Source organism: Canis aureus, chromosome 27 (genome assembly GCF_053574225.1).
Source record: "Canis aureus isolate CA01 chromosome 27, VMU_Caureus_v.1.0, whole genome shotgun sequence".
Taxonomy (NCBI): Eukaryota; Metazoa; Chordata; class Mammalia; order Carnivora; family Canidae; genus Canis; species Canis aureus.
The window spans coordinates 8,760,088-8,771,599 of NC_135637.1; the positions used below are offsets into that span (position 1 = coordinate 8,760,088).

Here is an 11,512-nt window from a genome sequence, read left to right on the forward strand (position 1 = left end):
ACCCCTCTAGAAGAAAGGAGTGCACGGGATAACTGGCTGGGGCTGGAGGTGGGACACACAGAGGGAGACCTAGTAGGACAAAACGGAGGGCATTTCAACCTCAGAGCACTTGGCTGTCTTGTGCTGGCTCTGTGGACCTTCCACCTCTGGGGGTGGGGGGCAGGTGCCACCGCCTCTGAGGTCACCCCCAAGTCTCTCTGGGCTTCTCTCTTAGGCTGCTGGGGGCGTGCACACAGCAAACATAGCTGCCGCAGTTCTGGAGACTGGAAGCTCAGGATCAAGATTCAGTGTGTGGAGGGGCCTGCTTCCTAAGAGCATGGGCAGTCATCTTCTTGCTGTGTCCTTGCTGGTTAAAGGGGCGAGGGGGCTCTCCAGGGCTTCTTTCATGAGGGTGCTAATCCCCTCGTGGAGGCTCCACCCTCGTGACTCAGTCCCCTCCGACTTCCTGATACTGGGGATTAAGTTTCATTCAGTATATGAACTTTGTAGGACACAGATATTCAGTCCTCATCAGCCTCAGCGGAGGCATCTGGAGGATGGGTATAACACTGGTAAGTCGGTTTCCGGACACTCAGAAGAGTAACTTGATCTCGCTGATGAGATGGAAGTTGTGGGGGGGGGGGCGCATGGAAACTCCCACTTGGCCCCTGGCAAGTTTGTCTTAGCTGTTTGCTCTCAAATTCTTCAGGGCAGTGGGAGGCTCCTCATGAGATCTCTCCTGCCCCCCCCATCCCAGGTCCTGGGGAGGAGCCGTGCCTGGTACGCTCCCACCAGCCGTGCTTGCCCGTGATGCTCCCGCTCCGCTCATTCCAGGGGATCCTAAGTGCCAGCAGAGCAGGGGGCCAGCCTTGAACTCAGCAAAGAGGAACGCTTGACTCATTTCCAGCTGGAAGGCTGTGCCATGGCTGGGGATTTATGAGGCTGCTCTAAGTAAATGCTCAGCGCTTTTGTGAAGGGGGAAGGGCGCGTGCAAGCCGATTTCCACCGGATCTGTGTCCCTTCCCCAGACAGCAGCTCAAGGCCTCTGCAGCCTCCATTGCTCAGTCAGCCAGAAAAGATGCCATGGTTGCGAGACCACGGCCCGGGGACAGCCCGCCTCCGCCTCCAGCATTCTGCAGTTGGGAAGACCAGAAAGTTCTGGAGATGGATGGGGGTGATGGTTGCACAACCCTGTGAATGTCTCCATGCAACACTGACTCCCCCTCCCACAGGCCCTGACAGCCGCCCTTCTACTTCCGGAGTCCACAAAGCAGACTCTCCCAGGGGGGTCTCCCAGGGACCTCCTGGATGCAGAATCACACTGTAGCTGTCCTCTGCGTCTGGCTTCCTCTATTGGCGTTGTGTCCTTGAGGTACCCTGTGTTGACATCCATGTGTCTGAAGCTCCCCTCCCCACCCCTTCCCCTCCTCCTCCTTCTCCAGGTACAAGTGCGTGGGGGGTGGGAGTGGGCTGGAAGACCCAATATTTGGACATTCTCTTTGCTTGGATTCTAGATCATCAGATACTATGTCAATGGTCATGCCAGCTGGGTATGTTATGAAAAACACCGATTTGATTCTTTCTGATGCCATAATATGTCTGCGAGCTAGTCCATTTTTTAAGTTCACTTTTGTAAGGATGGCACCAACAGCCTGCAGGGGCAGCTCTCAGACTGTTTGGCAGATGATGCCCACAGCAGAAGAGGGGACTTTTTAAGGCTGAATAATACTCCACATACGTACATCATTCTGTTCACCTGTTCATCTGCCAATGACCTTGTAGCAGCTCCTTGCATGGTGATACTTGTGAGCAATGGTTGGGCTCTTTTGTTACCTTCAGTATATCCAGAAGCACCTTCACCAGTAGTTTTGATGGCACGGTGTCCCATGCTGGGGGGACGGGGGACAGCTGGGCCTCCCACACGTGGCTGGTGGGGGCGCAGAGTGGCACAGCTGCTTGGAAAACAGCTGGTGGTTTCCTGCAGAGGTGAAGCTAACACCCACCCATCCTAGATGCTCACTATGAGGAACACGGCATGCGCCCACTGGGGGCCTGCACCCGATCCCTCGCAGTGGCCCTACTCAGCACTGCCCCAGGGTAAAAATAAGCCGAGGGTCCAGCCCCCGAAGAGCAGATCCACAAACCGTGGGCCTTCAGCACAGTGGAATATTATCCAGCCATGAAGAGGAAATGAGGCACGCCATACGGTGGGTATGAATGGACACTGGAAACATGCAGCACGAAGGAAGCCTGACACAAAGGGACATGTGGTGGAGGGTTCCACTGACATGAAGTGTCCCTAATGGGCGAATCCGTGGAGACTGCTTGCAGCCGGGGGTTGGGGGAAGGAGAAAGGTTAAAGCACCTGCTAAGGAGACTGGGCTTTCCTTTTGGGCTGAGGGAAAATGTGCTGGAATCAGGTGGTGGTGATGGTTGCATAGCCGTGTGACTATACTAAACCCACATAATCATACACTTAAGGAAAAAATGAGGGGCTGATCTGGAAACCAATATTGCTCCCATTTTACAGATAAGAACACTGAGGCTCAGAGACTCAACACTTTGCCTGAGGCAATGGAGCTAGCTGTGGGAAAGCAAGGATTTGAAGCCCGCTGGTTCTGCCTCCAAAGCCCCACGGGTAACCCCACACCATCAGGGGCTCCTCAGGTCTGGGGCACACATCTTTGCCTCCCTGCACCTCTGTTTCCAAATCCGTGCAATGGGCATGGTTCGAAGAGGCGCGAAGGCATGAGCACCGCCTGGAGCAAGCCATCCGGCCGCATAACACCCCTCCTCTACTTCAGGAAAGGGCAGCCACGCAGCAGCGCAGTTCTCCGGGCCGGGGAGGCTGTGGGACTCCGGGGGCGCGGCCACCTCCCGGCAGCTGTCCCCGCGATGGGGGGGATGGGGGGTGGGGATCGGCCAGGCAAGACGTTCCTGCTGCGGTGCGTGGGTGTTTCCCGACACCCCCTTTTGTGCAAACACATCCCCGTTGCCATGGCGAGGGGCACCCTCTTCCATCTAGAGTGACAGCCACCACCTTGCTGGGACCGGAGCCAGCGCAGCCCAAGGGCAGATTAGTCCTGCCAGAGCAAGTCGGGCTCTGCGGGCTCTGCGCCTCCGGGAAGGCCAGCTGCACAGCGCCTTCTCTTCCCCCCTGCGGCTCCTCCCAAGGGGGCAAAACGAGGGCACACGGGGCCTCTCCCAGAGCGTCACCCTGTCTTCTGAGGCGCTCTGGGCGGGGAGCGTGTGGGCTCCCATGGCTGCAGTCCAAGCGCCTCTGTTTCCAAGCTCTGTGACCTTCAGCTTTGCTCGGTTTCCTGGGAAAGGGTAGACATCAACACCTCCCTGCAGCCTTGTTTTAAGGAATCATGTATTCATTCAATCAACATTGCTGCACCCCAACTAAATGCCAGACACTGGGGTGAGAGCAAGGAGTCAGAGGCAAAGCCCCTGCCCTCCTTGTTAACAAACAAATGAACTTGAGCGTTTCTTTTAGGAGCAGTGCCCTGCAGTCAGGAACCCCAGGTGATGGGACCAGGGATAACAGGGAGAGGTGATGGGACTTTAGCCTGGAGCAGGGGCTATGGAGGATCTTTCTTTCTTTCTTTTTTTTTTTTTTAAGATTTCTTTATTTGCTTATGTATGATAGACAGAGAGAGAGAGAGAGAGAGAGAGAGAAAGAGAGAGAGAGAGGCAGAGACACAGGAGGAGGGAGAAGCAGGCTCGATGCTGGGAGCCCGACGCGGGACTCGATCCCGGGACTCCAGGACCGTGCCCTGGGCCAAAGGCAGGCGCTAAACCGCTGAGCCACCCAGGGATCCCCTATGGAGGATCTTTCTGAGGAAGTGGCAGTGAGAAAATCTGGGGGACAAGCGGTAGGCAGAGGAACAACACATGCAAAGGCCCTGGGGCAGCAATGGGCTTGGCATGTTTAAGGAACAAGAAGGTCCATGTGGTATCACAGACAGAGCCTAAGGGAGAGCAGGGTCGGGTCAGAAGCAAGGAGGGAAGGAAGGCCAGAGACCAGTCAGGTGGGGCATGTGGGCTGCAATGAAGAGTCCAGATTTTGATCTGAGAGCACAGAGAAGAGACTGGAAGGATGTAGGCCAGGGGATGGCCAGATCTTCCCATTCAACATGGTTTCTGCCCCTCGCCTTGGATGAGTGTATTTCAGTTTCACAAACTGCACTTTTCTTTTTTAAGATTTTATTTATTTATTCATGAGAGAGACACAGAGTTAGAGAGAGGCAGAGACACAGGCAGAGGGAGAAGCAGGCTCCATGCAGGGAGCCTGATGTGGGACTTGATCCCGGGTCTCCAGGACCATGCCCTGGGCCGCAGGCAGGTGCTAAACTGCTGAGCCACCCAGGGATCCCCACAAACTGCACTTTGAAACGTAAAACTGGGCTCAATAAATCTCATTAGAACAAATCATGGACCTTCACGAAATGGGCAAGTAGTCATCCCTGAGAACTTCAGTTCAGTCAGCGTGGGCAGAAGCGAAATCATCACACTTACTGATGTAACCTGGCCTTTGGCTCCAGTTTGGCTGCAAAACCTAAAAAAAAAAAAAAAACCTTTTGCCAAAACCTAACAATGGCTCGAGACTCCAACAGATATTTGTACACCTGTGTTCATGGCAGCATCACAATAGTGAGCCGTGGAGATAACTTGTGCCCATCGACGGATGAGCAGAAAAACAAGAGTGGTCTATGCAGGCAGGGGAGTGGTATTCAGCCCTAAAGAGGAAGGAGACCCTGACACCTGCTGTAACATGGATGGACCTGGAGGACGTGATGCCCATTGAAAGCAGCCAGTCCCCAAAAGGACACCCGCTGTATGATTCCACCATATGAGGCCTCTCCAACAGTGAGATCCATGGACAGGAAGTAGGAGGCGGTGCCCAGGCTAGGAGAGGGGGATGCGGAGTTAGTATTTCATGGGGATGGAGTCTCAGTTCGGGAAGATGAGAGACTTCTGGAGATGAAGGTGGTGACAGCTGCACAATGTGAATGTGCTTAATGCCACTGAACTCTACACTTAACAGTGGTAAAATGGCAAATGTCATGTTATGTATATTTTCCCATAATAAAAAAAAAAGCAGCCCCAAATATGTGAATATGATGCAAATCGCTGACTAAATATTTCTTGATCAGAATATTCATAACCCTTGGCAGGTAAGATTGTAAAATGACCTCAAATAACCCATATCTTTGTATAATTCACTCCCCTTTAATTGAGCACGGGGATCCACAACTTGTTTGTAACAAAAAGAGGACGGTAAAGGAGTTTTGCAGATGTAAGTAAAGTCCCCAATCAGCTGACCTTGCACTAATCAAAAGGGCAGTTATCCTTGGTGGGCCTGGTCTAATCAGGCAAACCCTGAAGAGAGAGTCCAGCAGTGAGAAGCAGGGTGCTTGCAGACCCTTTAAGCAAGCTGCTGTGACTTCCACAGCCACAGGGAAGTGAAGTCCGCTGGGGGCATGTGGCTGCTTGCGGGGGACCCTTCCTGAGCCGGGCCTCCAGAGGAGAGCACAGCCCAACCTTTACCTGGTTGGAGCCCAGTGGGATTCCTCGCTGAGAGCCAGCAAAAACCATGCCCAGATCCTGCTTGGCAAAGCCAGGGAGCAAATACACGTGTGTCACTTTGAATGGTTTAGTCTGTCACAATTTGTTATGTGGCAGTGGGTAACTAACACACAACCTGAAGCAGAACAGGCGCAGGTGAAGAGGGCACGGGATGTCAAGTGGGTATCTCAGGGCCGAGTCCTGGTGGCATCTCTCCTGCGCCACGTGACCTCAGACAGGTGGCACCTGGTGGTCCTCGTACGGCTTCTGGAGGCAGCTGCCTGGGTCTCAGCTACAGCCCCCTCCAGGAATGTGGGACTCTGGGCAAGTGACCCCGCCATGCCTCAGTTTCCACATCTATAAACGGGGCTGCATCCTAGAAATGTTGAAAGGATGAAGTGAACGTCTCTGTGTGCATCTGTGTCTGGTGCAGGGTAACAGAAGCTGTGATGACATGTTATATGTAGACATGTTGTATGTAGGGAATAGGCCCCTAAGCCCTGAGGGTCTTCCATGGAAAAGCCCAGCCTCGTGGCGAGATGCCCGCGGGGCGCAGGGACCCCACCTAGCCTGTCACAGAGGTTTTCTAAGAACAGGTGGGGCTTCCCTGCACAGGTGGAGGTGGCGAGAGGGAACAGGGGCATAGTGGGGCCTCCCTCGGACCTGTCACTCCCTTCACTGCAGAGACTCAGGTCCCCCCCAGCCCCATTTCCCTACCCACCCCACCCCTGCGCCCTCGCCCCAGGAAGGCAGGAAGCTAGCTCCACGTGAAGCTCAGGTGTCCAAGCAGCTCGCCAGGGCCCTGGTGCTTTCCTCTCCAGGCCTTGCTCCACACTGGGCCTGGCCCTTGGCTGACTCCAGCTAAGTGGCAGGCAAGGCTGTGGCTTGGGAAAATCACTGTGAGAAGCCACTGGGTGGAGGCTCGAGCCCAAAGAATGTTCCAAAAACAAGAACTGTTGCTCATGGAGCTGCATGGCTAAAGGAGAGAGGGGAGGGACCAGAGACGGGCAAGCAGACAGAGAGGAACTGCCAAAGGTTTGCTCCAAGATGGAACACCTTCCCTCTCTGACCCTGACTTTCAGGACTGATGTTTGTAGTAAGGTTGTGAGTGCTTAGGGTTCTGGGGTCTTTGAGCTACCGGGATCCGCATGGTGGGGCCCAGATAGGTAGAGGGTGATGGGAGGGTTTTGGGAAGTGGGACACAGGATGGGAGGGCTGGGAGTTACCTGACTCTAGCTCAAATCCTACTGACCACTCACTCGCTGTGGGACCTGGGGCCCCTTCTCAGACAGGCTGTGCCTCAGTTTCCTCCTCTGTAGAATGAGGATGGTGACAGTCTTACTATGTTGGGACAAGGTGTGTAAAATGCATGGTACACAGAGACTGGTTAGATGTTGTTGTGTTGATTTGATCATTTTGGGTTTCTAAACACACCCAAAGCAGGGACCTTGCCAAGCAACGTGGGCTGGAAGCTCCTGCGTAGAACACAACAAAGAGACTGCTAGACCTGCCAGGTCCCGTTAAATAAGTGATTAGCACCAGCATAGAAATCACAGCCCTTACTGACCCCTGGAGTCAACTGGTAATGGCTCCCGGGAGGCCAGCTCCAGTGAAACAGGTTCCTGGGAAACACAGGAAAACTGGGCCATGCTGCCTCCTCCAGGTAGCCCTCCAGTCTGTCCAATGGAGAGGGCAAGGGATGGGGCAGTCTAGGCATGCTCACCCTCACATATACCCTCACAGACGCTTGCGGAGTGCCTCACACTCACAAGGACACACCCAGACCTACCCTCAGGCCTAGAACGCAAGAAGGATGCAATATTAACCTTTAAAGGCAAGGTGTTACAACTCCCATTTCGTGCAGAGGGAGACTGAGACCAAAGAGTTTCAATGGTCTGCCTGGGGCCACCCAACAGGAAGTGGCAGAAGTGACACTGAACCCAGGAGACTGGCACCAGTCCAGACCACTGCCCCAAACAACACCTCCGAGCATGTGTCCTCCCCGGGGCATGGCAGGCAAGGGCAGGGCAGGGGCAGCTCTGGCACCTTGTGTTGGTGGTGGCGCTTTGTTTTCCTTCCTGGCTCTGCAGTTACATTAACCCAGCTCTGCTTTCAGGTGTTAAGCAGCCTGGAGTCGGGGTGGGGGTGGTTAAGTATTGTTGTGATGGGGCTTTAGAGCCAGGAAGGGGAAGGGACAGCAGGGAGCTGACCTGCTGGTCCTGAGTGCCCTTCCCAGGAAGCCACTGTGGACTCTGGGCCCCTGGAATTGTGCAGTGTTGAGTCTGCACAGCCTCCCATGGCAACCCTGACTGAGAACTGTCTAAAGTGGAGCATCTTAAAAAAAAAAAAAAAAAATAGAGTGGAGCATCTTGGGTGTGGAGAGGCCCCACTCAGGCCTCTGTCAGTGGCAGCATCTGTCACTTAGAAATACCAGGGACTCCCTGCAAATGACCATCTGGCCATTTTTCTGAAGCTTCCTGGCCATAGAGCTATGTGCCTCATGCCTCAGCCCCACAATTCAGGCATCTCAGCACCCCCAATTCACAGACAAGCAAACCGAGGCACAGAGAGAGGAAGCTGCTTGGCCCAGGTGGCCTGTCCCTTTGGCCCTTCTGAGACTGCCCTGGGGCTGACACTTCCTCCCCTCCTAGGAGGTGGACGGCCAGGCCCTAAGAGGGCCTCCTGGGCACTGCATGTCCTTTGAAGTCCCAGCCAGCAGACGGGGCCAACCCGTTTCCTCCTGGACTGCTGCCTAGCCTCTCAGGGCTGCGGAGGAGAGGGGTGGAGGCCGCAGGGCAGGGGGCATGTTTTGTTCTATTTAATGTGTCTTTCTAGATTTTTCAGTTGTGTGTATGTACATGTCAAGCATCTTTCTCAAAGGGCACAGTGAAGGACACATCCTGTCTCCCCTGGTCCTCAGGTGCCCACCACTGCTCTGCCCCTGGGGCATCTGCCATCCGCAGTGTCTGTGTGTCCTTTCAGAGGTGACCTGTGAGTGCACACGCAGAAATGTACAGACATGAGTACCAGCGATGAGGCCCTTCCACCCTCTCCTGCACCCACTGAACAATATAGCTTAAAAAATTTCTCAAGCCATCATCCCAGTCCCAGCACCAGAGAAACATCAGCCCGGTCCCCCCTGGGGAGCCTCCTACACAATCCATGACCAGAGCTGCTAAAAACTGCCCAGGCCATCGCAAACAAGGAAAGTCTGCAAAGCCGGCGCAGCTGAGATGCCCAAGGAGGCGTGCCGCCTAAATGTGGTGTCGTGTGCTGGATGGGATCCCAGAGAGAAGGAGGACATTGAGGGAAAAGAGAGACAATCTGAATGAAATGTGGACTTTAGTGATTAATAAGGTACCAGTATTGGTTTGTTTGTTGTGGCAAATGTCGCATATGAATATGATGTTAATAATGGGAAATGGGGTGCCAGGTGTCCTATCTTCACAATTTGTCTGTAAATCTAAAACTGTTCTATAAAATAGTTTATTTTTTAAAAAACAATCCAGTGAGTACACCAAAGGTTAATGTACTATATGCTCTTAACTATTATCTATTTTAACTCTGAATTAAAAAATACGAAACAGGAACGACACAGGAAGCCTAGATCTTCAAGGTGGCTCTGTGCCCTGACTGTGAGACGGCCTCACCCGTTGTGATGGCTGTATAGTGTCCCTCCCTCTGGAAGTCCTGTAGCTGACATACTGGGTCCCCTATCAGCAGGCACCAGGCTTGCTGTGAGGCTTTCGCTGTGCATTTTTGTCTGTCCGTGGCTCCATACCCCGTCCCAGCATCTCTGCCCATGCTCCTACCATAGGTTCTAGGGACCGACTGTTCCTTGCCCCTTCCTGCTTCCTCGGCTTGCAGAAAGTCCAGTCTTGGCCTCTGTTGTCTCATGATGTCACTCCCGTGTGATTCCGTGTCTTCATTACAGAGCTCTCCTCGATTATAAGGACACCAGTCCTACTGCATTTAGGGCCCACCCTGCTCTAGCATGACCTCATCCTAACTACTTACATCTACAGTGAACCTATTTCCAAATAAGGTCACATTCTAAATTCCTGGAAGTTAGAACTTCAGCAGTCTTTAGGTGGGACACTCTTCGATCCAGGACAGGGGGGAAACAGCATTCCAAGCAGAGGGAATGGCGGTTGCAAAGACCCTGAGGCAGGAGAGGGCTATTGGTCTCAGACCTTTGTTTCCTGCAAAACTTGTTCATGAGGAAAAGCCTGAGGCTGAATTCTGAGTTGGGCAGGGAGAGGGTGGCAAGAAGCACTGTGCCCCACCCCCAATCCAGTTGATAGCCTCCCGAAATTTGCCAACTCTCCCTAGACTCTGCCTCCACCTCTCTTCTCTTCCTCCCTCCTTCCGGCTCAGGCAGCCAGACCCTCTTATCGCCCATGCACACTGCTTCCTTTTTAGCCAAGGTCGTTATTTTAACACCTGCTGGGAAGACCAACAGGCGCTCTCCTGGGGGTGGGGGTGGAGGTGGGGGAAGTACTTGAGGAGATGCTGTTTGCCAGGCTGATCCCCAGGTTTCATCAGGGTGCTGGGCGGGGCGGGTACTGGCTGGATGATCTGCATGTCTTTACCCACATCTGTTGGCACTGCAGCCTGGCAGGCTGGAGGGGCCAGGACGGGGTGGGGGGCATTTCTCCATTTGTAGTCCCTCCCCTCCTCAGTCTTCCCTCTGTCCACGTGCTTGCTTGCCCTTCTAGAAACTGGCTTGAGCTTCTCTTGGTGGAAAAAGTTGGATTCCAAGAAAGGAAAAGCAGACGCTGCCAGGTCTGTCAAAGCTTAGTCCCAAACTGGTATTAATTCACTTCCACCACCTCTTATTGGTCAAAGCATTCAAGGAGCCCACCCACTTTGGGGGGGGGGGGCTCCGTCCCTGGTGGGAGGAGCTTCAGGTACCTGTAGGCAGGAGAGGTGTGCTGATAGCCATCTTTGCAGGGAACCCTTGCTCCCCCGCTGCCTGCCTCCAGCTGGCCTGGCAAGGCCTCTGAGGCTGCGGAGGACAGCATGTCCCCATCGTGGGATGCTAGGAAGATGCACAGGCTCCAAAGAGTCTTGTTTTATATAAAAAAACAAAACAAAACAGGGAGGGGGTATGATATCCCACCAGAGGCAAGCATCCCAGCCAGTTGGCACTGCAATCTGACTGGGAGGCTGAGCACACAAATTAGATGTTTATGAGAATAAACAGTCATTAAACTCGAGAAGTAGAAGGGAAATAAACACCATCTCAAGATATTTCACTAATTTGGACCTGAATTCTGCCTGCCTGTGAATTGTGCACATTGCAAGCCCTCTAAGCATCCTTCCTGTGCACCTCGGTCTGCTCCTTTGTCAGATGAGGACAAGAAAAGCACTAAACTTGGGGTCATCAGAAGAGCTGAATGAGGAAATATACACAAATCGAATGAAACTGTGCCCAGCGCCTAGAAGGTGTTCAGGAAATGTAAGCTATAGTTTTCATATATTCATGCATTCATTCATTCAACAAATATTTGGAGGGCCCCTGGCAGTGGAAGTCCTTTGCCTAGTGTTGAGAATATAAAGGCTGGGCTTGAGTCCCTGTATCAGCTGATGCCCCAACCAGAGGGGGTGCTAGGGAACGGGCTTCCTGAGGAATGAACAAACAGAGCACTGACTCTGCTCTCAAAAGCTCCAGCCTAGAGAGGAGACAGACTGGTAAATAAATCATTACAAGCCCTACAACAAGAAATGCAAAAGAGTTTGAGGTATGGGTTTCACCCAAAGGAAAAAGGACTAGCCATTTTCTTCTTTTTTCTTTTTTTTTAAGATTTATTTATTGTTTTTTAGAGAAAGCACAGGATTTGGGGCAGAGGGAGAAGGAGAAACTCAAGCAGATTCCCCGTTGAGTGCAGAGCCCACCGTGGGACTCCATCTCACCACCTTGAGATCATGACCAGAGCCCAAATCAAGAGTCAGATGCTTA

At 53.2% G+C, this 11,512-nt stretch overlaps 1 long non-coding RNA gene across 1 annotated transcript; it reads left to right on the plus strand.

Annotated features, from left to right (window-relative positions):
- The first annotated feature begins 478 nt into the window (after positions 1–478).
- LOC144299480 (uncharacterized) lies at positions 479–1,573 on the plus strand. The gene is made up of 2 exons (XR_013366187.1): positions 479–551; positions 737–1,573. It is a non-coding gene; the product is annotated as an uncharacterized LOC144299480 (long non-coding RNA).
- The last annotated feature ends 9,939 nt before the right edge of the window (positions 1,574–11,512 follow it).